The sequence below is a fragment of the Schistocerca serialis genome, chromosome 1 (assembly GCF_023864345.2).
Source record: "Schistocerca serialis cubense isolate TAMUIC-IGC-003099 chromosome 1, iqSchSeri2.2, whole genome shotgun sequence".
Classification (NCBI taxonomy): domain Eukaryota; kingdom Metazoa; phylum Arthropoda; class Insecta; order Orthoptera; family Acrididae; genus Schistocerca; species Schistocerca serialis.
Genome location: NC_064638.1, coordinates 1,077,476,038 through 1,077,503,870, shown reverse-complemented (window position 1 = coordinate 1,077,503,870; position 27,833 = coordinate 1,077,476,038). Strand labels below are relative to the sequence as shown.

The 27,833-nt window shown below is 42.6% G+C and overlaps 1 protein-coding gene across 2 annotated transcripts in view; it reads left to right on the top strand.

The window, feature by feature from the left end:
- Nucleotides 1–27,833, top strand: part of LOC126415935 (protein spitz-like) — a 496,935-nt gene that overhangs the window by 150,470 nt on the left and 318,632 nt on the right. For both annotated transcript variants that reach the window (XM_050083469.1, XM_050083468.1), the window contains one exon: nucleotides 20,424–20,557. The gene's annotated coding sequence lies outside the window, so the exon portion shown is untranslated. The remainder of the gene's footprint in view (nucleotides 1–20,423; nucleotides 20,558–27,833) is intronic.

Sequence of the window (27,833 nt, the reverse complement as noted above, 5' to 3'; positions counted from 1 at the left end):
AAATAAAAGTGGGTAAATTTTGATCAAAAAAAGCCCCCTGCCCAGTCACGGGTGCTGCTCCCTTGTAACAAGCTAGGCGACATAAGTGACTGTCACTCCCTGTAATAGTTTAAATATGGTTCAGGGCATTTTCGACAGATCTCCTATAGTAATTTGGTGATGAGCTGCGCGCCGACTTGTAGTGACTGTGTGCACTCTGTCGGGTCCATAGTGGGCCAAAGGAGAATAGGGCTGCTAGTCGTGCCTTCATCTTAGCCTTTGAGGACGACACATTGTCCAAAAAGGTCAAGGTGATGGTATAACGATGCGATGTGAAACTGTATATTGCCCCCCCCCCCCCCCCCCCTGTGTGGTTTTTCAAGTGTTTGAAATTGTGGCACTAGTCTTAGCATTGCAACGCTAGCCCCATATGTAGAGATCATGGACGACTGCTGCGTGTGTTTGCACGCCTTCCTCCAATTGTGGAAAGCACCATTCTCTCTGCTCGCCAGATTGGACTGTTTCCCAAGAAGAGAAGAAAATATAAGAATGTTGACAAATTAACTTACCAAGAGGCCAAGAAGTAGTATGAGCAGTTGCACCCGTCCTGTTGACAGCGTCATATGCTACAGTTACAATGCTGTCGCCCCACTTTTGCGACGGTACTCCCATCTGTTACACGTCCTAAAGTGGGTTCTCAGGACCACTTGACCATTCCTGCCCCCCTGATGGTTTGGGGGCTCTCCTCTCGCATCTTTCCTCACACCTACTTTGGGATCGTTGGCTTCAGAGTACGGGACAAATCAGCTTCCTCCGGCAGAAGGAGCCACAGGCTGCTGGTCGCAGGACTTCGCAGTCATTAACTGAAACTGCTTCAGAGAAGCCCTCAGAATCATTCAAATCCTGAGGAAAGATAAGGACAAGTATTCCAAGGAGGGGGAGATTCTGGTGGCCCATCACACCACCAGATCCCACTTGTGTCACTCGTGTGGCTGAAAACGGAGATATCGGCTACACTGAGCCCTCATTTCACGCAACACTACAGAACACGCTTGCAACGCAGGGGTTTGATGATGACGCGGATCTCCAAGCGGGCGTGACTCACTAGCTGAAGTCTCAGGCGGCAGAATTTTACGACGAAGGTCTTTAAAAGCTTGTCCAGCGCTGTGTTTGGTGACTAGGTTGAAAAGTAGTATGTCAGTCGCTCTTTCAGGTGTATATAATAAAATGTATTTCTTGTGCTTAGTTTGTTTTTAATGACAAAACTTTCCTTACTTTCTGAATAGCCCTCATACGTTCCAGACACTATGCAGAAAACCTTGGGAGGCTGTGGGCTGTTCGGGTGAAGGGCATTTCAAGATATTTCTGTCTGCAATATTTACCTCTCCCCCACTGGTGAAGTATCTCGGAACATATTGTCTGCATTGGTTTTCCAGATCCCCCACCTTTCCTTCTCTTGGGTGAGTTCAATGCCGAAAACCATTTGTGATGTGGGACAGTGATCACTGGCTGTGGTAAAGACCTCAAAAACTTACTGGCACAGCAGATATCAGACACCTGCAGGTGTACCTGGTATTACCTTGAATGCACTGTCTACACTGACCCAGAAGCCGTCACCAAATATTTTGCTTTGCGTTATGCTCGAGTCTCTGTGCCTGAGAATTATTAACCCGCCTTTCATGTCCTAAAACAACGGATAGAGTGAAATCAGTTATCCTTTACAGCACTCTGGAGCCATATAATGCTCCATCCAGCGAGTGGGAATTAGTGTCCTAGCTGACTGCTCTGACAGAGCGCCAGGGCGATACCGCATCCACAACCAAATGTTCAAGCACCTGTCGGTGGCTGTCAGCATTATATCCTTGCCATCTTAATTCGTGTCTGGAGCGAGGGCGACTTCCTATTGCAGAGGCGAGAAAGCACCATTATCGCAGTAATGAAACCGGGTAAGCACCCTTTAGAGATGGACAGTTATCGCCCAATTAGTCTCATAAGTGTTCTCTGCAAGTTGCTTGAATGCATGGTGAGCTGGTGGCAGTTTTGGCTCCTTGAGTCTCGGGGTCTTCTGGCTCTGTCCCAGGGTGGTTTTCGCCAAGACCATTCCGCTACTGATACTTTGGTCTACCTGTAGTCAGCCGTCTTCTTCGATCTGCAAAAGGCTAATAACACCAGATGGCGACACCACATCGTTGTTACCTTACGAGTGGGGTTTACTCCCGATTTTTGTCGAGAACTTCTTGTCTCTTCGTATTTTCCGGGTTCACTTTGGTGCCTCCCACAGTTCTCCCCGTATCAAAGAGAATGGGATCCCTCAGGGCTCTGTACTGAGTGTCCCTATCTTTCTAGTAGCCATCAAAGGTCTAGCAGTAGCTGTGGGGTCCTCAGTATCACTGTCCTCGTATGCTGACGACTTTTGCCTCTAATGTTGCTCCTCTAGTGTGGGTGTTGCTGACGTAGATTGCAAGGTGCCATAAGAAAGGCGCAGGCATGGGCTCTCACCCATGGCTTTGGGTCTTCAGTTGGTGAAACTCCCATCATGCACTTCTGTCGGCGTCGTACCGTTCGTCCACAACCATAACTTTACCTCGTTGACCAACTACTCAACATGGTGGAGATTTAACGCGTTTTAGGACTGATCTTCGATGGTTGGTTGTATGGATTCCCCATCTTCGCCAGCTTAAGTGCTGGCTGCATCTTAATACTCTTCATTGCCTGAGTGACATCAGCTAGGGTGCAGATCTCACTACCCTGCTGCAGCTTTACAAAGCCCTGATACAATCCTATCTGAATTATAGGAGTCTGGCATACAATTAGACATAGCCCTCAGCATTGCGGAATCGCGGATTCTGTATCTCATACATCACTGCGGAGCTCGACTTGCGACAGGAGCCTTTCCAACTAACTCTTTGACCAGTTTATTTCTCTCTTGTTTCCAAATACAGAAGTCCATCTTCTGTGATGGCGACACGAATCAGAGATAACAACCGCAGTCTTCATGAAGTCCCTCCTCTGAACTCCAGTTGTTTCTCTGCCACCTCTCTGTAAGACCTCTCATGTACACCTCCTTGGTGCATCTCTGAGTAACAGCTTTGTCTTGACCAATCACAAGGTCCGAAAGACTCAGTTCATCCCGAGGCCCTCCACCACCAATTTTTCTGTATCTTTGGTGCATCCCAGGGTTCAGAAATAGTCTACACTGTTGGTTAGATCTTTGTGGTCACGTAGGCTTTGATCATACTCACATGGGCGTACTGAACTGTGCTCTTTGGCGCATGGCTGCAGTGTGCTCTTGAGCATATCTGTTCCGCACTGGTGAGTCCTTTCTCATCTTCAGCGACTCCTTAAGCAGTCTGCAAGCTCTCTACCAGTGTTACCCTCTCCATTCCTTGCTCATGGCTACCCAGAATTCCCTGTAAGCTCGTGAAAAATGTGGCGCTCAGTGCCCTTCATCTGGACCCGGGGTCACATTGGAATCCTGGGAATGAACTTGCTGCCAGTAACCTGACTCTTCAGATCAGTATTCTGGAAACACCTCCAACGTATATTACACTGTCGAGTTTGTGTTCTGGAGTACGGAATGGCCCACTGTGACTTCACCAAACAGAGTGATAAAGGAGACTAGAAATGTGTGGAGGTCCTTCATGCATCCTCTCACAAGGACTCTTCCATCCTTTACCGGCTTTGCATTGGCCGTACTTGGCAGACTCATGGTCATCTCCTCAGTCGCAAGGACCCACCCCATTGTTGTGGTTCCTGTTTGACGGTGGTCCACACATTGCTTAACTGTCCCAGCGTAGCCACCCTGACTCACTAACCTGATGTCTGCAGACGATGCCTCAGCGACTGACTTAGTTTTATTTATGAAGGGGGTTATCCCACTCTCTTTCAGAGCGGGCCTCGTAATGTAACCTGGGTTGGCAGAACACACTGTTGCTTCCTCTGCCCAGACTAGCCTGTGGTGGTTTGGACTTCGTGGTCCACCCTGCCCTCGCCGTACCTGCTTTTTTACTCGTCCTCCTCCCTCTCGTGTGCTCTGTTCGACTTGTTCATCTTTTGTCTACCTGTGCTTCTTTTGCTCTGTCTGTGTTCTAGACTTTCCTCGGTAGCTTCTGGGTGTGGTACATCTGGTAAGTGGCGGGGGTTGAGGGATGTATGTCCCCTCATTGCACTCTTTCAGGCGCTTCCGGTTACTCCTACATGGGGCACCTCGCCTGCCTTTCTTCCTGTGTCACACTTTATTCTTTCTTTGTCGCTTATCTAGCCTTAGTTGATCTTTGGTAGTTCTTGGAGCGTCCTTCCCCTGGTTTTTGCGCGATAGGCCATCTCTGATCTACAGTCATGTAGAACTGTCTCTCCTAGAAAAAAAGGTGCTGATGACGTACTAGGTTGCTCCCTTTAATCATCCAACCAACCAAAATTGTAACCGAAAAGAACTGTTTCGGGGAACACAGTTTTCATAGCTTTAATTGTAGCCGTTTCACAGTCTAACACTGCAACTTTTGACGATTAATCGGGAAAAAGGCTTTCACAAGTATCTTAAGTTTTGTCTAGGAACAAAGCAAGTAAAACAGGCAATAGCTTCGTCTCCTCTCCTCTCTGTCTGCTAAGTCGACGTGTATTGTGTACGTTTCTTGAATTCTTTCGAACAACTTTCAGATGCCCCATTCATAAGAACAGCTTAATTTTCAAGATTTTCTTGTCTTATTCAGTCGAACAAAAAGAATCTTTTCTGAGGATCAGACCCCTCATCAATTTTCAATAAACTGTTACTTTCAGTTAATTTTGTCTTGGCTCAGTTGAAGGTCCGAATTAGAACCAGGCTTCTGCGCTGTCCCAGTAGCTCCTCTTGCTCTGCACAACCCAATCTTGGAGTTGTCACAATTTCGCATATTGGCGACGAAATCTAAATAGTTTTTCAAATCTTGAAATTCCTCTTTAAAAATTTGGAAAACAGGAACTGACTTTTCTTCGCGAACTCACACTCTGCAGATACATGTATTTATATTCATTTTTTAATCTGCGCATCTTTTTAGTCGTGTGATTTACAACGGTCTCGGTACTTAGTCCGTTCGGAATTCACGCCTAACCAGTTCGTATATGCACCATATTTTGTGTGCAACCTGTAGCGATAACTGTTCTTTAGAAGGCACTACTTCCATTTCGGTATTCCATTATTTCCCTGTGTATAGAACTAAGGTTGCGTATGAGTGCACGGTAACGGTCATTGTCGGCGTGGGTACTTGCTTGACTGACGGCGACAGTACAGCCGCTGGCGTAAGTCAGCAGTATTGGAGGCTCGGGTCGGAAATATGACGGTGCAAAACCGGTTGGTTGGAAGTGCCACGGTAACTGTGGTACTTACCCCTAAGGTCGCAAACGCTACGGTCGGAAAGACCACGTAGACTCCGACGGATCGAAAGGCCTGACTGTCAAAAAATTTGATCGAGTGGCTTGGAATTCCGGGTCGATCTCAATCCTGAGTGTCGGAGTGGTGTGATCTGTGGAGTGTAGTTGCTGATTTTCGAGTGTTAATAATATTTGTGTTGGGTGAGTCAGTGATCCATCGCGTTCCACGAAGAGCTGCTTCGAATGCGGAAAGTATGGACAATTAAGGGCGTTTCCCGTCATTTGGTAGGGAGATGGAAAAGGATTTACTGTTTTTGTAGGCTAGTTCTGTTGTTCAGCGAGTCACATCATCTTCAGTAGCCAGTTTGTTGAATCTAGGTTTTCGAGCCAAGTAGCTATCTGGTCGGTGATGTAAGCAAACAAGACCGACCTGACATGGTTTAATAGAAGTCAGTATGTTATACAGAGGGAGCACAATGCTATGGTAACACCGAGAGAAATGCATACCTCAACATATAGATGCAAGCCAAGCCTGCAAGTTGCGCTGTTGTATTTGACCACGAACGACATCTGTGTACTGTCCTAAATACATTGTGTCTGTCGTGGTCACACCAGTGTACCGAGCTTTGTCTCTCGCTGTTCAATCCGTCGACAAGTCGAGAATCTTCTTCGCGATTTTCTCTGCGGTTCTTAGACAGTCGCTAACAGAATTAACGCAGCTGTTTCACACGCATTCGTAAAGTAAATGTGTGGCTTGCTACCCAAATAAAGCAGACAACTGCCGCTGGAGAGCGCTGAAAGCCGCCCAAATCACGTTAACTATCTCCTCCCGTGTGCCGACTGTGCTGCCTCTCGTGAGGTTGGATGTCGCTTCCACGTGAGTGTTTAGCTGCCTCACCCCGTGGGAGAACGACTTAAGCGACACTTGGCGTCGTGTTCAAAAGCGGACAGCGAACGATTTGAAACGATTGATTTGGAATGAATCACGGTAAAACCTATGTCTATCTGATGGGAGCGCTTAGATTTGACGTATGCCTGGAGAACGTTACCTACCATCATGTGTAGCGCCAACAGTGAAGTAGAGATGTGATGGTGATAGGATATGAGGAAGTTTTTCGTGGTTAGTTTGTGTGTGGTTTTCTCATTGCGCTTACGAATACGTTAAATGTGGAAGGATGTGTACTCATTTTACAGCATTGTGCACGGTAGAGGAATAGTTTGGAGTAATGATTGTCAGCAGAACAGTGCATTGTCATGAAGCAGTATCTGTTGGTCTGCGAGGCAGTGTTTTATTTACAATAACATTCGTGAAGTGGGCTAGCCTGCTCGGATTCTCAGCCCGAACCCAGTGGAAGACCTTTGTGATGAGTTAGAACGTGGACTTCTCTCCAGGCCCCACCGTCCAACGAAGTATCTTCTTTGATTTCGGCTCTTGAGGAAACATGAGCTGCCATTCTTCCGGACAGGGACATCCCAACGGCTGTGTCCCCAGCAGAGTGAAAGCTGTTATAAAATCGAAGAATGGGCACACCACATGTTACTGTCCACCAATAGGTGTACGGATACTCGATCACATAGTTTGGTGTGTAATGTGACCAGGACTGGGATTTCGCCCGATGTCACTGGGTTTCCGAGGACGGACCAAAGAGTCATTTGAGAGTGATTGTGTGTGGTACCTCTTCAACGGTTAATATACCTTATTTCCCAAGCTTAACTCGTGTTTAGTGTATGCGTTGCTAAAATACTATCAACTTACCTGTCAACCGTGAACAGTGATGTATGGCGGTTTCAAAACCGAAGCTTCGGAACGTTCATTAAGGAGGAAAGAGAGATACAATAAATAGCAGGAAGAAAGCGCGGAAAGAGTTCTGCGCGAAAGCGCCATTGAAGAGAAAGTTGTGCGGTGGTGCCGAGTCGGAGATGCGCTCGTAACTGACGGAAGGACGACTTAATGGGCAGGCTACGACTGCTTGCGTTACTACAGGTTTCGTCACCCCGCATGTCGTGGTTCACAAGTAACGTCATTCATTAGATCCGACATGGGCGTACCCAGCGGGGGGGGGGGGGGGGGCAGCTGCCCCACCCCCCACCCCTAGAAGATATTCGCAGTTTTTCACTAGTTTACTGTTTTATTTAATAAGAAATGCTGCATGTTTTCTCGGATTGTAAAGTGCATTCTTGTATTTAAAATGTTTATTAAAAGCAGTTTTTCACTGGTTTGCTGTTTTATTTAATAAGAAGTGCTGTATGTTTTCTCGAGTCCTTGTTTCCTGAGACTAGTATGACCTGCCCCCCCCCCCCCCCTCCCCCCTCCAGTTCAGATCCTGGGTACGCCCTTGAGATCAGAGTAGATTGTCTGAAACAAAATGGAGCAGTTAATGTTCAGTTTGGTCTGCGTGAAAAATGTTGGTTGATGTAGCTTCGTGTTCATCAGAAGAGAAGGATGGAAAACAATGTATTCCTGCATTTGCCGCCAGCAGATCGCTGCTCGTAGATGTGTAATACGCTCCTTGAAGGCCGTAGTGGTCATTAGTCTTACATGTCTGTTGCCGAGACGCCAAATGGAAGCAATTTCGTTCAAGTCAACTCAGACTGAGCGTGATTCATATCCGCTTTACTCTTTTCGCCGGAGCCAGTTTTCTGCTGCGTTCAGGGAGAGATTGGAACTGGTTATGAAAGCATATGAAACATCAGGTCGTGAGGACTGCATAACATATTACGTCGGCGTAGAACTGATAACTTCATTTGTTGTCTAAGGTTGGTAGTCAGCCAGCCTCACATTCTTTAATTCATGTAGTTAGATATTTTACCAGCAGAACGTAGCAACTTGCAGAGTTACTTTTATTTCTTCTTTAGTTTACGTTTAAGGATAACGCTTGTTGCAGGGATGTGTGGTAAAGTGGCCCGATTTACACCTCTAGTAGCTTTAATTGTTGTTTTCTTCCCTTTTAGAAAATGGAGGAGGACTGACGCGAAGTACCCAACACGGCTGAAGACGAAATATGCTGTAAGAAAAATATACAGCAGACTTCCTAGCAAATTTGTGAAAATTATATTCCGTTTTGTAAATGAAACAAATTTTACCCTAGTAAATTCTTACTGTCCGGTGTAAATTATGGATAGTTGTATGATCACGAAAGGAAGAAAAAAAGGATCTCTTCAGTGAAACGATGTTGAGCGAACTTCTTTGAACTGATTACCGTCTCGGTATTTATCAGATGGCTCTACCAAAAGAGAGTAGTTATAAAAATAAAATAGTTATCTTTTACGCGTGTTTCTGTGTAGTGTAATTAGTAAGAGCACGAATCGGCCAATTGTTCTCATTCTTTTGTTGTGCTAAAATATTAAACTGTTGTGAGATTTGTGGGCTGTGAACTAGTTTCATTTGAAATAAATACGTGAGAACAACTCCCATAATTTCTTGTATCAGCATAACGTTTCCTTCTTTAAAGCTCCTACAGCCTCAAAAAATTTTGAAGAAATTTTGTTTCCTTTCTGAGGAGCTTCCTAGCACTTCCGTCTGCCAGTGTGTTAGCTTACGCATTGTATTCTTAGGTATTAGTTTCCGACGAATCACAGATAATATTTTGTTGTTGAGAAAAGCAAGGAGAAAACTTTTTGTATTTACATTTTTTTAATCTTGGCCTTCAGCTTATCCAACAATCGACGAGGTCTCGTCAGTCGATTGTTTTAGTGCTCTCTCAAATAACCTACATGACGTGTACAAATATAAATCCTAAATTGTGCCCTGTGAATTTCAGGTGGACTGCATGAGGTGTCAAACGAAAGGTGAACCCGTTGCAAACATTTTACTTCGTAATTTCAGCAATCTTGGTAAAAGAATATGCAGTGGACTCCCCTTGTGTTTCTCCAAGTTTACGTGCTATTATGCACATAGCGCTCACCAAAGTTCACGTGGAGACCATATAATTTACATATTCTGAATTTACCTTGCAGTTTCATTTTTTATAACGAAAAGTGCATTAAAAATCAATAGGGCGTTACATATGGCGCGAACTTAAGACGTCACGCAACACTACCGATAAATTTGTTAAAACAACCAGTATTTCGTATTCGCATTGAATATGACGGATTATCTTAACTTTTCTAGTTTGACGTAAGAATACACTCGAGAAAGCTAATTGTTCCCTTGTTAGCACGTTTCTTTTCCTACTTCTTAACAGTTGTTCTCTCTGCTGTGGGTGCTTGTTGGTTTCCTGACAGTTCACATCTACTGATGTCGGCGCACTTCGCCTTTGCTTCTTCAAGAAAATAACAGTGAATAATTGATAAAAAGATGTTAAAATAACCAAGTTTCTGTTAATTTGAGCTGATACTCCAATCTATGTGCAATATTCACGTGATGGCTTTATCAGAACACTCTGTACGTGGTGTTCCTTGTTGCGGAGAAACTTAGCACGTTTAATTTCATACCCACAAGTGTCTTCGAGCCAGGTATATAAGTCCACCTGAATACTTCCTTGTCAGGTTCTGCATTATACAGAACTTGTCAAATAAACATGTTTTATCTGTCGGGCAAGTCTATGCTTATTGGCTGCACAGTGTGCCCATTGACTTTCTCCGTAATAAAGTGAAATATGTTATACCATGGTAGCGAAATTACCGTTCGATCTCTGCAAAAGGAATTGACAGATATATTTTCAGACTCTCTTACTACCCATAGGTATGTGAAAGTGCAGTCTAAATGAAACGAACAAGTTCCATTTTGTACATTCATTTAGTAAAAAAATTGCTGCCCTTACAGCCTTTGCAATCAAATAATTTTAGGTATTTAAAAGAAAGACAGTTGTCCACTTACGTTGCACAACAGGTGTACATCCGGCATGTTGTAACTAACAACCATTCCACTGGAAGAAAAGATGCGAGGAGTTCATTCTGTATTACACTAGGCAGTAGTAAGTATCGCAAGTAATTCGGAAAGTTCTAATACTTTCAGTTGAATAGTGTAACTATTCAACATTGAAATTCATAGACGAATCGAGACAAGTGAGAAAAAAAAATGTGATTCAGTCTCTTCTTGCAATGTAAACGTTTCTAAGTCTGCCAGTCTTTTAGCCGCAGTACATTGAGGCATTAATTTTTGTGCTAAGTGAGACTACGTGGTTCCAGAAACCTTTTCAAAACTCAAACATCTATCATATATGCATATGCATGTGTATAGAAATAGATGATTGACACTCGAAAATGTCTAGAATCATATAGTTCGGTTAAAGCGTCTATGCTTCTGTTTCAGGCAGGATGCCCCGTTTCGTTCGATGCTGAAGTGCTATTCCAATAAACTGGAGAGCCTCTGCAATGCTGTTAGAGTTTAACGGGAATGCAAAGTGGGCCGAGGCGTGAATGGGAATTCGGATTGAGTTCGGAGACGTGCTAGGGTAGTCCGTGCAGTTGTGCAAACATACCGTGCTGGGATGGCGTATTGGTTACCGCTTGTGCCTAGTCTCCCTATCATGTTTAAATTGTAAGCTATATTATTACCATACAGTGGTTTTTTTTATGTACAGTGCACATACGATTAACGTTCGTGTCACCTTTTCCACATAAAATATGGCCCTCCGAATTACGAAGTCCTCCAAAAATCAAAATACGCAAAACATTCCACTGAAGACTAGCAACAGTGCAGACTGTCAAAGTACTCTCATATATTCGTGTGCTACAAAAATTTGTGTACTAGTAAAAAAAGTGAGCAGGAGACCTGGGTTCGAATCCCTGTCTTGGTAAAAGGTTTAATTCACCTCCGTCGGCATATATGCATGAATTTTTATCCTAGTAATTTTTGAGGAGCAGTATACAAAACGAACTGCTCATTGTTCATGTTCATGTTGTCAGGGCACATACTTCCGGTCGCACTGCACAGGGCAGTACTTGCGCTGCGCCGTCGGCCGTGTGCACCGGGAAGTGTGCCGGCGACAGCAAGATGCGTTATCTCCTTAATTGCGCGCATTGTCTGAGGAAATCCCTTGGTTAGCTGCGTAGCTGTACGCGGAGGCTGCTGCACCCGGAGCACTGAGTTGCATTACAGTGGCAGCACCCCACGATCTTCCACTGAAACTCCTGGAAAGAAAAGATACAGCAACGTGCTGCTGAACTTTTGACAACTTTTCCTGATGAATAGTCTATCAACATATTTGCAGGCACAGCTTTAACCTATAGTAGATTCGGCGAGAGAAGATTCCTGACAGTTAGGTAGCACTGTTGCCAGCTTTCAACAGCTGACGAAAACAAGTAGTCTATAGAGCTGCGTCAACGCTGAGGAGTTGCCATCTAGATGTATGCAAAACCACATTACACAGTTGGTTGAGATGGAGGCGTCAAGCCCATTCCACCTGTCTGAGCTGCTTTCGTCGACCGCTCTATAGTACCATTTGCCAAATTCGCCATCTCATTATTATCATAGGCATACTTGTAAGTTGCTAGGAGAAAGCTGTTAGAGAAAAACGGACCAAAAGTTAAGTAAAGATACTGTAAATGTGTGGCTTAGTGGCTGACTGGGTGTTAAGACCTACAGATTCAGAGTCCAGTGCCAGCTTTCAACAGCTGACGAAAACAAGTAGTCTATAGAGCTGCGTCAACGCTGAGGAGTTGCCATCTAGATGTATGCAAAACCACATTACACGGTTGGTTGAGATGGAGGCGTCAAGCCCATTCCACCTGTCTGAGCTGCTTTCGTCGACCGCTCTATAGTACCATTTGCCAAATTCGCCATCTCATTATTATCATAGGCATACTTGTAAGTTGCTAGGAGAAAGCTGTTAGAGAAAAACGGACCAAAAGTTAAGTAAAGATACTGTAAATGTGTGGCTTAGTGGCTGACTGGGTGTTAAGACCTACAGATTCAGAGTCCAGTCTCTAGTCGGATATAGGATGTTTCTCCTGTGACCATACTGTGCTACTGTGAATAAATAGCAATAACAATACTGTTGGTAATGGTACGTACAGAACGAACAACGAAGAGGTCATCAGCGAAAGCCCCAACGAAAATAATTTGTTGATCGATTGATTTGGGGAAGGGACAAAGAATGTTTTTTTTAAGTTGGCTACACACACACTCTAGCCACCAAGCGGTGTGTGGCGGAGGGCACTATTCGTGCCGAAGTCACATAAAAATTTGTAATCTACTTCTGAAGTCCCCTCGTACAAATAGACCTACACCATCAGTCAGGGAAGAGCGTGCTAAGGATCTGGGCGCGGGGAAGGTGGTGACGGGGTTCCGCATGTCACATATTAGATTAAGTCTCCGACCATATTCTGGAAACAATAAGGCCACGTATGTTTCGTAGTAGGAAAACCGAGAAGAATAACACACAAATTTAGGAAAAGTGTGTGTGAAAACTGTGGACAAACATTCATGATATGGCGACTTAGAAGGGCAACAACTGAGGAGCCTGGCTTCTGAACCAAAGAAGTGGTGGGTTATGTGTAGGTCCTCAACAAACTGCTAATAGTAGAACTGAAGCACTCTGACCATGGAAAAAAAAAACGAAACTGAAGAACACAGCCTTCGGTCTAGTGGATTCTAGCATGTAGGAAATCGCCAAATTTGATAAATCGGAGGATACTAATCTACATATATTTCGTGGCTAAGTACAAATGAAGCATTGAAAGTAAATTAATCGTAACATAACGACTAAGAACCTCTTAAGTTGTTTTCAGTTTCAGGAAGAATCACTTTTATTTTTTATTATTTGTGTTCCGTTGATCCAGCATGCAAGGGAACTGCATGGGTATGGAACGAGTCATAATTATACATGAGAACAATACTTGTAGATGCTAATAGATGGAAATTGTAATATTGTATAGGAACAAAATACCCTAACAATTACAAGATAGGCATTTCCTACAGTGAAAAAAGTATAAAACAATCAAAAGTTTAAAACAATCAAATAATAAATTGCAGTTATTCCAGTTTGATAGAATTGAAATACTTGGTTTTGAAATGAGGAGTAAATAATTCAAACGATTACTTATCCGTCAGTTACTAACTAACGAAATTTTATTGCCAGCCTTATCGCTGCCTTATCGCTGCCTTTCCTCAAGTAGAAAATCTAAAATCTCAAATCTCGTTGTGACCTCCTCCTGAAGGTCGCAAACGGAACGCTGTCAGAAATTCGTATTTTTCGTTCCTCTGTTGTTTATATGGATTTTTACTTACAGGCCTTTTGCGTTTTCTTCTGCAGTCGCCTTTACATCACAATAAACGTAGCAGAAGCTCCCAAGCAAAGAAAAAGATTAGTAGCAACTGCTTGCGCAATAGGCAACGTATTGATACGAGAACGGCCATGCGCTCTTTAAACACGTTTTTATGCATGTCCTTTTATTCCCGTGCGTCTGCGATTGCACACGACCAAAGAGGCATCGTGTTCCTTTTACATTTCAAAACTGGATTTCCAAATGTGTCATACCATTTTACAATCAATCTGAAACCTTCTGGTGTCTTCATATCGATTCCACATGAATAATTTCTTTCATCTCATCGCACATTTTTTTTTCGATCTCTTCATCTGCGGAGCTCGTTACCACATTAGTTTTACTACTGTGGCGGGTGTTGGCTTCGTGTCTGTCCTGGCTTTGATAATGCGGTCACTTTGCTGTTCATAGTAACTCAATGCTTTGATATTTTGTTACTCATTATTTCTATTCCTGCATTACTCCTATTCAATTTTGTATTTATAACTATCATCAACAGACTAGAAGCCCCTTTCAGCCTGCCACCGAACGTCACAAATTCCCACTACATCTAGCTTCAACCTGTCCATTTCCGTTTTTAAATATTTTAACGTACCCATGCGTTTAAGGGACGTAACATTCCACGCTCCGACCCATAATCGCCAAGTTTTGTCTTCGCGGATGACGACGTCGTCCTGAGTAGTACCCGCGCGGAGATCCGAATGAGGGTTTACTTTACCTCCAGAATATTTTGTCCAGGAGGATGCCATCATCATTTAACCATACAACAGAACTGTATGCCTTTAGTAAAGAAAGACTGTAGTTTCCCCTTGCTTCCAGTCCTTCGCACCACGAGAACACGAACGCCTTGCTGGCTGATGTTAACAGCCAGGTCAGTTAATCTTTCAAACTGTTGCCCGTGCAACTATTGAATAGACTGCTGTCCCTCTTTGGGAACAACTGCCCTCTCCACCAGAAAAATATTAATCTAGTCCTTCACGCTATTTCTTAAAAATGCAGCTAATCAATATGCCTGGAATATCACGAATGTAGTAGCACATATGAAGGACATACCGTGTACCCAGGCGTTGGGTAATGCGGCTCTATTTAACTACGGATACTATGTGGTACTAACTAACCCGGAAATGCTTAGCTCTTGTTAAATATGTTTGGAAATGGAATATACAACTCGCTTAAAATAATTGGATAAATCGGTTGGGATCATTGGTATGCGGAATATGACACTCACACCTCGAATAAATTCTAGTCAGATTCCACTCTTCGGCTTTTAGCAATGACGTCATACTTAAGGCAAAGACACTAGTTACAGGTCGCATACGATAAAATTACAATCACACTCACGCAGTTATTTACTTAGTTACGAATTATATCGAAACGAACTGAAGATAACGAAAATAATTAAGAACAAGAATTAAAAGTAACCTAATAAGTATTCTCGTAATTTGTACGATTAGAAACTCACAGAGAACCTTTAAATCGCATTACAGTAAAGCACGTGGTGAAGACACAATGTTATAAAATAGCGTTAATTTAATATTAATTATTGAACCTAACGGGAGAAGTGCAGGTAAGTGGGGGTTTTGGGCGGCGAGAAACTAAAAAATATCAGAAAAACGGAAAAATTAAGCAAATGACATACGAAACAGTAGCATAAAATGAGAAACCGACACACTAAATTCTAAAAGAAAAGCCAGTACATGAGAAACGAATATCTACAAAAAAATAAAGAAAATTGGAATCGATAACTAGAATTAACCTAATCATCTTGTGGTGCAGTTCTTCTTGTAGTCTCCATGCTTGCTAAGAAAATGGGATGAGAAGTTCCGACTTACGCAAGACACCTTTTTTCTTTCGTTTCACCCATACATGTTTCAGCACTTTTGTGCTATCATCAGTGGGTTCTATTTTTACTTTTAACTTACATTATGTTATTGTCCTGTTGTTTTGGTAGCTGTTATGCTACACAATATACAACATGTCATAGTTTTGAAGTAGTGGTACGTTTTCCTGTTTTGTTGGTTGGTTCTGAGCACTATGGGACTTAACATCTGTGCTCATCAGTCCCCTAGAACTTAGAACTACTTAAACTTAACTAACCTAAGGACATCACACACATCCATGCCCGAGGCAGGATTCGAACCTGCGACCGCAGCAGTTGCGCGGTTCCGGACTGCGCGCCTAGAACCGCTAGACCACCGCGGCCGGCCTTGTTTTGTTGGCGAAGTAAATAGGCTTACTTCTGTGCCTGTGTTCGCGTGGCAATGCTGTTCTTCGATTACTCAAAACATAGGCGGAGTTTTCGCTGCCATTACGTGTTGTACTTACCTTAGAAGAAAGATCGAGGAAAGGCAAACCTACGTTTCTAGCATTCGTAGACTTAGAGAAAGCTTTTGACAGTGTTGACTGGAATACTCTCTTTCAAATTCTGAAGGTGGCTGGAGAGAAAGTCTATTTACAATTTGTACAGAAACCAGAAGGTAGTGATGAGTCGAGGGTTGTGAAAGGGAAGCACTGGTTGGGAGGGGGGTGAGACAGGGTGGAAGCCTATCCCCAGTGTTATTCAATCTGTGTATTGAGCTAGCTGTAAAGGAAACAAAAGAAAATTTCGGTGTAGGAATTAAAATCCACGGAGAAGAAATTAAAACTTTGAGGTTCGCCGATGACATTGTAATTCTGTCAGAGACAGCAAAGGACCTGGAAGAGCAGTTGAACGGAATGGACAGTGTCTTGAAAGGAGGATATAAGATGAACATCAGCAAAATCAAAATGAGGATAATGGAATGTAGTCGAATTAAATTAGGTGATGCTGAGGAATTAGATTAGGAAATGAGACACCTAAAATAGAAAAGGAGTTTTTCTATTTGGGGAGCAATATAAGTGATGATGATCGAAGTACAGAGGATATAAAATGTAGACTGGCAATGGCAAGGAAAGCGTTTCTGAAGAAGAGTATAGATTGAAATGTCAGGAAGTAGTTTCTGAAAGTATTTGTATGGAGTGTAGCCATGTATGGAAGTGAAACATGGACGATAAATAGTTTGGACAAGAAGAGAATAGAAGCTTTCGAAATGTGGTGCTACAGAAGAATGCTGAAGATTAGATGGGTGGACCACGTAACTAATGAGGTGTTGAATGGAATTAGGGAAAAGAGAAATTTGTGGCACAACTTGACTAGAAGCAGGGATCCGTTGGTAGGACATGTTTTGAGGCATCAGTGGATCACCAATATAGTATTGTAGGGCAGCGTGGAGGTTAAAAATCATAGGGGGAGACCAAGAGATGAATACACTAAACAGATTCAGAAGGATGTAGGTTGCACTAAGTACTGGGAGATGAAGAAGCTTGCACGGGATAGAGTAGCATTGAGAGCTGCATCAAACCAGTCTCTGGACTGAAGACAACAACAACAACAACAACAACAACAACTACTACTACTACTACTACTACTACTACTACTACTACTACTACCACTACCTTTTTTGTCAGTTTTCGTTACCTGTGTACTCATCCCATTAGATTTAAGTCAGTACTAAAAGTTTACGCTGATATTATGACTTCGCTATGTGCTATATTGCACTGGATTTAAAGGTTTTCTGCTTTTCGTACTGACATAAATTGCGTTAATGATTTATATCAGACCTATATACCTCTCTTTTTCTGTTCTTATTAATTTTCGTTGACTTTAATTCTTGTCGGTATAATTTGGGCTAAGTAAGTAATCACGTGAACTGTGTTTGTAATTTTATCGTATGGTACATTCGTTTGTATACGAATATGATCAGTTGTTTTCAAAGACAGCCTCTACGTAGCGTCTCTGCTTTAGGTACCACGTCATTGGTCAAAGCCGATAAGTAGAATCGGACACTAGATGTGACCCCACACCTCTGCAGCTGCCGGACCCGTGAAGATAGTAGCTTCAGTGACAGTATTTTGCATAGTTTTAATCTGTGAATGAATGGGTAGGAATACAAAGTTTTGGATGATTTAGATTACATAATAGTAGTCTAATCATAAGCCGAAAAACCATAAATAATGTTTTCTGTAAAAGGCGACAGCGGAGAAGAAAACAAAACAGCACGCTGTTGTGTAGACAGTTTTTCTTCGAAAATACATATATGAGGAGAAAGAATAAACTATTTGTCTAATGGTTTACATGCCCTCGTATAGTTGTTGAAACTGACTGCAACAAATAAACCGAAAAGACACATTTTCACAGTGCAGCATTTTCTTTCTTGCAGTCAGTTTTAACAGGAAACCTGCAAGTCATTGTTCAAATAAAAATACAGCTTGTCCTTCTGATTGCTTGATAGTCGTGTAAAGATTTGAACTAAATTGGTTAAGAACTATCCGAGGTTTTTAGTAACCACGTTTCCCGTTTATTTATTACATACATGGCTGAGTATTATGATATATTACAAAAATATGAAGCCTTAAGTCCGTCCGAATCTTCATTTGAGTATCGGGTAAAAATTTGAAATAAATTATCCGATTATTTTTCATGATTTTTGGTAATAACATTATACAGCTTGTCTTCATATAGTAGTATAGATAATATTACCGATATAGATTTAGTTTTGTGCAAGTATTAGTCGGAATGTTCCTTATCTTTGAACAAGAGCTGTTTTATAAGAAGAGTTTGCCGCATATCCTCGATAAATTATCCTCCAATAATGAAAATGTTAGGACTAGCGTAATCGATAATTTACTACATACTGTAAATAGTGATACTGAAAAAAAATTTAATGCTACCATTTTATGATTGTTACCTGCTGCATACAATGTAGTTATTCGAGAGAGTATAATTTGTGAATGACTGACACGTACTACTTCTAGGTAACATTCAAATACTGAGAAAACTGTGTGTTCATATTTTTCATAGTTTTTGGCATTGGCTGGTGCAGTAATACGAGAAATATCGCTGCAAAGTTTTAGAATCCAGAGCCATCAGATATTTTCAGTCGCAAAGAGAAGAGCAGAGCAGCGAACGGCAAAAAAAGGTTTTACGTTTCTGCGGGGTATGGTGAGTGCTAAGGGGGGAGGGGGGGAGTTACACCCAATAAATCCAACTTGACCAGTTAATAAAAAAATTTAAACAGTTTTTTAAAAAATCATTTTTCAAAGACGTAATTATTGAACAGCTTGTTTCACCGTTATGAATAAAGAATGTATTATTAGAAATTCATTTATATTACTTGCCTACAAAAACGAAAATGTAATTAAAACGATATATTGTTCGTCAACCTCATTTGCTTATGTTAGCGTACTAAATTAATTCACTATAAGAGCTTTAAGATGTGGATGGAATCTTTTCTGAAACACTTCTAATTGTTAAGTCATCATGGATTTTACTTCTGACAACGGTGCATGTAATAGTATTCAAATGCTCTTTGTTTTTGAAGATGGGGAGCGTAGGCGCCGCATGTATCTGTATGGGGCAGGGGATGCAGCATTGCTTGTTTTATTGCCTATTTGTTAATTAAGAGACAGCTTTTGCTGGACTCTGACGGAAGTTCTGTTCTCTGAAGCGTGAACATTTCTTTGCCCCTACAACGAGTTCTGTCCCAGAATTTGTATTATGCATAACGCATTTGAAAAGTTTTAGATTTCTCTGCGGGTGATAAACAAATCTTCCATTAATTACTTTGTTTAATCCCCAAACATGTTTCACCACACTTGCTGCATCTAAAATGTGTTTTCCCCTTTTTGTTTTTGAAATATATACATAGAAATTTTATGTTGTTTAAGGATATGTTATAAGATTTCGTTGTCGTTAAAATTGCATTACTTGTGCCCTGTGGATGCCAACAGAAATCATCCCCAAGTCATCTGCAACGCAGGAATGTTGGGGCAACGTTAGAATTGACTTTTTGTGTAGAGTATAATCTGTAAACTATATAGTCTTTGCCGTGCGGTTAAAGGCGCTGCAGTCTGGAACCGCAAGACCGCTACGGTCGCAGGTTCGAATCCTGCCTCGGGCATGGATGTTTGTGATGTCCATAGGTTAGTTAGGTTTAACTAGTTCTAAGCTCTAGGGGACTAATGACCTCAGCAGTTGAGTCCCATAGTGCTCAGAGCCATTTGAACCATATATAGTCTTTCGCCCCCCCCCCCCCCCTCCCACCGCAAAAAAGGGCGTCAACCATTACTGTAGCTGACAAGCTATAGCTTGAGCTGTACGTCGTTTACGTTTGACTGCTAAATTTGTTGTTGTTTATTGTAATGCTTAAAATGGCATGCGAACATTTGTAAAATTACGAGAGGTTTTCGTTTGGAAAAACTATATGGTGTGGTTTGCTATTTATAAATAGTGCTGCGTATTTTAAGAGCGATTACTTGTTTCCTCGTGCTTGATGATGGATTGTGGATGTTAGAATGTTGTCGTGTGTTACCCACATTTTCCCCTGCCCTAACATCCCTGTATTGCAAATGACAGGCTGTATTTATTTTTAGACTTCTGGCTGATGGCTGTTGGCAGCAACAGGGCACACAAAGTAAAGTACGTACATAATCTAAACAACAGAATCTGACGTCAGCGTTTTCATAACCCACATAAAATTTGTGTATTCATATTTCAGAAACAATGAAAAGGGGGAAAAAGAAAACAGTGAGCTGAACACAATTGTGATGAAACGCGTGTAGGGATTAAAGGAAAAACATGGTTTCTTACAAGAAGTTGGACCTTCCTTATTTTTTTATGAAAGCAAGGGAACACAGCTGGAACAAGTCCATTATAAGTAGTTCCTCCATTAGTTTATTTGTAATTCTGTATTCTTCAGAATCTGTATTTTCCTAATATTATTTTACACGAATTTAAAACTCACTCGTACAGGTACTTCAGTCAGTGGTCAGTTAGGTGTGTGCTGAGCGCGCGGTGTCGTGTCGTGTTGCAGGCGATGGAGCTGCAGCGACGCCGCTGTTAGACGGCCGCAGCCCGGGGCTCGAGCGCCCGCCGCCGCCACGCCGCAGCAGCCGCCGTCCCGGCGCCGCGGCCATGACTCTCTGCCTCACGCCGCCACACAGAAAGGTACGTGTCTCTTCTGGCAACAGCCACCACCCAGCGGCGCGCCGTTCTTCTGGCGAACCAGTGTCGGTGCGCCACACTAACTTCCGTTGCACTCCAATATTCTGACAAGAGGGCAGCGGTTCTTGGGGAGGTACCAATTTTCCAAAAAGATACATACAAAGGTGGGAAAGTTTCCAGGTTTGGTTTTGTTGTCAGGACTCTCGCCCAAATTACTGTGTCTGACAATGCTGGCTCATCCCTTCTTCGTGATCAAACATGCCATTTTTCTGAATCATAGTTTCACAATTATGATTACTTAAATATTTATTCTTCACTACATTCTTTTTAAATGGGACTTGTTTATAGTAATGTTAACAGCTGCGTATGGAACTGTCAGTGAATTTCCACTTCTGATTGTGTTCCGCCAGCAAAATGTACAAGGAACCATCCTCTAATTTTTTTTTGTGGCTTCTGCTCGTTTTATGTAGTACTTCAGACCATGACTCCATTACAGAATTTATTACAGAGCGAGGAATGACATGAATATCCACGCAGATATGCATGCTTCGTTGCGTTATTTTTTTTATATCCAATTCATTCAGCAGAAAACCATGTAGACGGGGAACCACAACTGTGACAATTTCATGGATTAAGAAGGCGCTGAAGCTTTATTTAATCACTGTATCATCAGATCACAACCGGTGACAGATGACAGGTAACTAACGTATGACATACTACTTACATGTCACCTAAGGATACGGTTTTCAGTGACACGAAAGCGGTTGTAAACTGATACGGGGGGCCTTCAATTTGTAATGCAACACATTTCTTTCTCGGCCAATGTAGGCTGAAAAAATGCGGAATTCGTTGTGGGGCACGTTGGAATATTACCGCTTCAGCCCGTGTTATGTTCACGAAATTCCGATAGGTGGCGGTGCAATACGCAACTTTCAAAATGGTGTCTGTAATGGAGGTGCGTTTGGCGGATACTCAAAGACGCTTGTAGAATGCCTATGGAGACCTGGCAGTGGACCAAAGCACGGTGAAACTTTGGGAGAGGCATCATCGCAACAAGTTTGCGCAAACCTGACAGATCTCTCTAGTTCTCGCCAGCCGTATGCAGCTGTGGCTCGTGTTGCAACGTGTGGAGACTCTCATTCGTGGCGGTAGACGGATCACAAATCAAACCCATCGCTGCTCAACTGGACGTCTCTGTTGGTAGTGCTGAAACACTCGTCCGCCACTTCGGGTGTTCACAAGTGTGTGTGTCCGGTAGGTTCCTCGCCGCCTAATGATACCATAAAGAGTGACCAAGTACCATCTGTGCGGAATAGCTTGCACGCCACGAGGCTGATAGTGACAATTTTATTGATCCAGAACGATGTTGGCTCCGACGTTGACCAGTAGAGCGCCGCCTTATGGCATACAGGCCCTCCCACTGAAGTGGAGCAAGGCCGTCACATTGAACGGAGTTGCGTTGAAAAATAGAGTTTTCTAAATAATAGTGGAGAATAATGTGGTGTATTGAAATCGTGAATAAAACTAACCTGCTTCCAGGAAAAAATTGTTGCATTACTTATTGAACGTCCCTCTTAGCAAAAAGATTAAATATAGCTGTAGCGCCTTCAGTCCACGAGACCATTCCATTATACTAATAAGCAGGCAGTCTGTCTTCCCAGCCTCTAATGTTTGTGTATAAACCGTCGGCCCAAGAAGAGAGAGAAAAGACTTTTCGTTTCATTGACCATTTAGTTCCTGTTCTGCAGCGGCGTTACTAACCATGTCCTTCAGCGCCCTGAATCCAGTATCAACGACGACATTACGTTTCCCCTTCTAAATGTGGTCCAAATTCATTGGTGCAAGCTATGTATTTTTTCCATAGCACATGGAATTTGGCGTTATAATGCAGCTTGAGTTCCTCACATGCATGTAAAATTACTCTTGCGCCTGTAAATCCGATAAACACCTTTTTAAGCATGTTGTAGTAAGTGAATGTTGTTGTTAGATGTCACGTTTTATATCCTTAATTAGAAGTCATTAAGTGGTAAATTTAACTGTCGCTTCACAGAGTGCAATGACGCAGAAAACTGATATTCAAAGTGTGTCTCGGTTTTGGACCTTAACCTTAGCAAAATACTGGAATAGCCCGTAGATTTCCTATAAGGTGCTATATTGTGCAGCACATTTCGGTAACTGCGTTTCCTGTGGTGATAACAGCCAGTTGTTTATATGTAGTAAATTCTAATCATTTCCGTTTTACCGTTGACAACAAGCAGGTCTTCAGTCATCACTCTCTCGTCCTCTTCAGGTTTAGTAGGCTTGAAATCGGATACTTGTGCGCCGACTCTCGACTCGAAAGTACACCGTTCAGAATCCTGCTTATGGATGCGATTTTCATTGCCAATATTTGGCCGGTAAGGAGAGGATTAAATTCCAAACCACTCAGCAGGTGAGAGCATGTGCTCTTCGCGAGGATTAAGCATTGTGGCGGCACACAGTTTCACCCTCTCCCTTCTTTCATAATCATCATCTCATAATACAACACAAACATAACACCATATATGACTTCATCTATTACAAGCACCTGCATTCTTCACACATGCGACACAGATCTCACGTATCCGCAAGGAAACGGGCCAGTCCACACGAAGAAAGAATACGTTTTCCGACAGGCAGCCGAACCCACGCCGTGTGTGTTCTAGCTAACAATCCCATACAACATTACGTTGTTTAGTAATTCTCCGAGTGGGGTCTTTGAGCTCGATGCTCCCATGGCTCTCTTGGAGAGGAATAGGAACGTGTACCGGCACCGGATTTTACACTCTCCTAGTCTTTCATTTCTTACTCGTCTGAAAAGTGCATAAACAGAACACCATTGCACGCCGCACCTCCCCCCCCCGCCGCACCTTCCTCCCCCCCCGCCGCACCTTCCTCCCCCCCCGCCGCACCTTCCTCCCCCCCCCCGCCGCACCTTCCTCCCCCCCCCGCCGCACCTTCCTCCCCCCCCGCCGCACCTTCCTCCCCCCCCCGCCGCACCTCCCCCCCCCGCCGCACCTTCCCCCCCCCCGCCGCACCTTCCGTCCCCCCCCCCGCCGCACCTTCCGTCCCCCCCCCCGCCGCACCTTCCGTCCCCCCCCTCGCCGCACCTTCCGTCCCCCCCCTCGCCGCACCTTCCCCCCCCCCGCCGCACCTTCCCCCCCCCCGCCGCACCTTCCCCCCCCTCCCCCCCCCCCGCCGCACCTTCCCCTTCCAGCCCCACCTCCCCCCCACCCCCACCACTGCTCAACTATAGAACTAACAATTTGCGTCCACCATCTATTCGATAATTATGTATTTGATCAAAAGCTGACGGTTGCAGCTTTGGCTTACTAACATAGCTATTTATTGAAACTTTTTCCTGTATGTGATGTATACTGTAAATGAGAAATATGTACTTGGTTAAAATTTGTAAGTTTACAGGGTTTGCATACTGACGTTAACATTTATTTGAACGACGCTAAGTTATTTCAGATGAATTGATGTTGTTGCTCGTAGTCAAGGAAATTCGCAATTTCTTCTCCGTAAACGTTTCGAAAGCTGTAATCCAATGTTTAGGTTTGCACAGCCAGTCTTCGAGCAAGATGTCATAGTAATTTAGACACCGAAATCTGGTTTGGGAAGAAGGTGGTTGAATTACCTCTTCGATCATCCACATTCATGTTTTCCGAGGTTTCCCGAAATAGGTCAATGCCGGAAATTTTGTTGCTTCCCTAATCAGAGCTCGTGTGCCGTCTACAATGGCACCCTCTTCTACGGAATGTTAAATTGTAATGTTCCTTCCTTGTTAGTACCGCCACCAATATAAATTTCGCGTGTGAGTACCAAATACAGCATTTTAGAAATTAAAGCGTATTTCCTCCGCATAATTTAATTGCCTTAACGTAACCTCTATTCTTTGAACGTTATTACGATTACAGTCATTGCAAATGACCTTGGAGTTCTCGATAAGTTGGAGAGTGGACAGTGTGAATATGGTATCATGCCGCTCGTAGGAAATGCACGCTAGATAAGACAGATGAGTGTGCCATGCTACTGTTCAAATTGTCAGCCCGAGTGTACTGAGTCACGGTGAGGTTGTGGTGACGTTATGCGCAATCATCTTATTTAGTGTGACTCAGTGTTTAATAAGATAAGTCGCCTATTCAGATGACGTGTAAATCATTCCGTGAGAGACGGTGAATAGCTTCCTTCACTGACAACTCCCGGAAAGGACGAAAAGCCTGCGCGTTTTTAGAGAATTTCTCTTTCGGTCATGTCTTCAAAATGCATGTATAATTCTTTGAAGCTATGCTTTAGTATCACTGTGTTCTGTGAGAATATTCATTTCGTGACCACCTTCGCCTACTGCAGAAACCTCTTTTATCAAACCGTAAGTGTCCAAATTATCTACCGGCACAAGCGTAGTGTCGTAAAATGCCGTGGCATTTACAAGTTGGGGCAAATGCCTGGACAAATGCCAAATATTCATAAATGCCCGAACATTTATGCATTTTTAAAGACCGCTAAGTGTCGCTTATAAAAAAAATTTTAAGCAGGTAGTTTGCATTGGAAGCGGTGTTTCGTAACAATGCTTCTTTAGTGGTTGGATAGAAACACCACTGCTTCTTTAGTGGTTGTGTAAAAAAGCTGTAAAAGTGGCTTGAGAGTTGGGGGAAAATTAGTAGAGGAAATAAATTGGATTGTAAACGTAACTTTCTACATCTTTAATGAGGTCAATTCTTGGGATGGTAAACAATAAAAAAAACTCAAGTTTAAAAGTAATGTTTGAAATAAAGTATAGTTTGTATTGACTAGCCAGAGTGTAGGTAGTATTTTTACTTCTACTATACTACAGTAAAAAAAGGAAATCGTTCTCAGTCAGTTTCTTGAGCTTCATAAGTTGAAGATTCATGAGGTTCCGACTCTGCCCCAGATTTTCCTGAATCTGATTCCTCACTGACCACTGGTTTTTTTTCCATTTTGTCTTTGCTTCGACTGTTCAGTATGGGTTTTTCCTGGAGATCAACAGACTTAGGTTGTCCTCCTGCTCCATTAATCAACTTCCAGTTGCAGGAGAGATAAGTTAGTTTTGCAGCTCTCTGATGTTTTTTTTATTTATTGTGCGTCCATCCAGAAGTGCTTAGATGCTGTGTAGCAGCAGATGTGATTTGTGCGCCCAGAATTTTTACAACTTCTGACAATTCACAAACTCCTCTTAAACCTAGTCACCGTAGTAAAGGATTTATATGTTTGTTACGTTCCTGAGGGTGAGAACCCATTCCTTCCCACAAAGATTGTCTGAACCAAATTCCTTGTTTGTCCATATAATCAGCAAAGTTCTTTCTAATCTGAATAATACTTGGTTCACAGTTCTTCGTTCTACCAAAAACCAACCTTGTTGCATCAAGCATCTTGATAGGCTTTAGGTTGCTACTTTGTTCTGCTGGATCAAGATAATTAGTTGCAAGGTGGATAGAAGAGGGCTTGTTGAACTTTGTGGCTAATTGATGAACTTGATGCTTGTTTAATTGTAGAGATGTAATAAAATGAACGATTGGTTGATAAGCTCTCATCACTTTCTCAACTCTCACTCAGAACGCGCGCGCAAATGAGAGAGAGAGAGAGAGAGAGAGAGAGAGAGAGAGAGAGAGAGAGAGAGAAGAGTGATGCATACGTGCGTATGATAAATCCCTTCCATCAAAAATATTTCTTCTCTTAATACCTCCTCTGTGTTACCACAGACGACGTGTCGCTGATCTCATTTGTACTAAGATTGCAGTACCCGTGAGGTGCCTATTTGTTTCCACCGCCATGACTAGAATGCATAAATTCTACTAAATGTTCAACAATCTGCAGTCTTCTATAGTTTTTGTCCCCTGCGCAGAAAACAGCGTGCAGGTCGTGAGTCCGTAATCTTGAGGCTGTAAGAAATTCTTAGCGAGGAACTGTTATTTTAGAAATAATTAAATTTCCGATCAGTTTGTTTATACGGGATGCAATTGCATTCCACTTAGTCACAAACACTTTCTATTCTTCAACAAAATAATTAACTGCGTATTTCTGTAATTACAATAACACTGTACTCAACTAGACATTGCAAGTCAAGTCTTAACTGTTACCACGGCAGACATGACTTCCCTCCGAGGCTTCCGGACGAGCTCTCACGTTTACAAACTAGACATTGAAAATTAAGTCTTAAATGATACCGCGGATGGCAACATGTCCGTCCTCCGCGACTCTGCCGAACGAGTTATGATCTTACTACCCAACAACTTCGCCCGCCATCCATGTGAGGCGCGATCTGAAGTCACCGAAGTGCTTCGTCTGCCTTTTCTTTTTGTAGTTGTTTATTATTCTGCTATTTATTAATACATGTGAAACAATGGAATAATTCTACGCTATTGAGAGATACTTTAATTTGAAATTCAAGTAAATACGCAGTTTAGTTGATCTAACATTAATAATAGATTACCATTTTGGCCTACAACTTACGAACGCAGTAGCCAATCGCGGAGAAGGACCACAATTTAGGCGGTCTTTCTCACGAAACCCGTTCAGCACAAACCCTCCATCATCGGCACCCGACACCACATTACGTCATATCGCCACAGCTGCCTCCTCAACTGCTCTAAGAAGAGCTCCTTGTACCTGAATATGACGGCTGCAAAGCCAGAAATATTACAATTGTGATCCCAAAAGAATATTAGGAACTGATTCTGTCATTCGCGCCGCAAATATGGTTGGAAGCAGTTCTCTCTCTCTTCTCTACCCATAAATAATTTGACTTGGAATGTCAGCAACTAGAGATTGCAGTGCGTGATGGTTCTCAAAACTGAGTTGCATGTGATGGCAGCAGTCACTTCTGTTTAACTTGAAAAAGCGCTGTTGAATTTTTGGATAACTGTGCCGAATATTGACACGATGTTAATACGTTTGAGGCGCTTATTTTAATGATTTGTTTCCTGTCTCTAGTTTTAAACACGCCCTTTAAAATTTTTTAATTCATTCAGTAGTAAGTTGAATGTGTTTTTATAATTGTGAATGACCATTTGTCGTAATATGAATGTTAAATTATACATGTAAATTGCTGTATTGTTTTCAGCAGAAAGACAGTAACGACAGAAATAATTATCATAGCATATTTTTCATTGCGAATGGCTCGTTATTTCTAATAATTACTGAGTTTTCTCAAACATCTTAGCAAACCGGCATATAGTACTTCTCAAAAGGTGAAAGATACACCATAATGATCAAGTCATTTGAAAAATGTTACAAAATC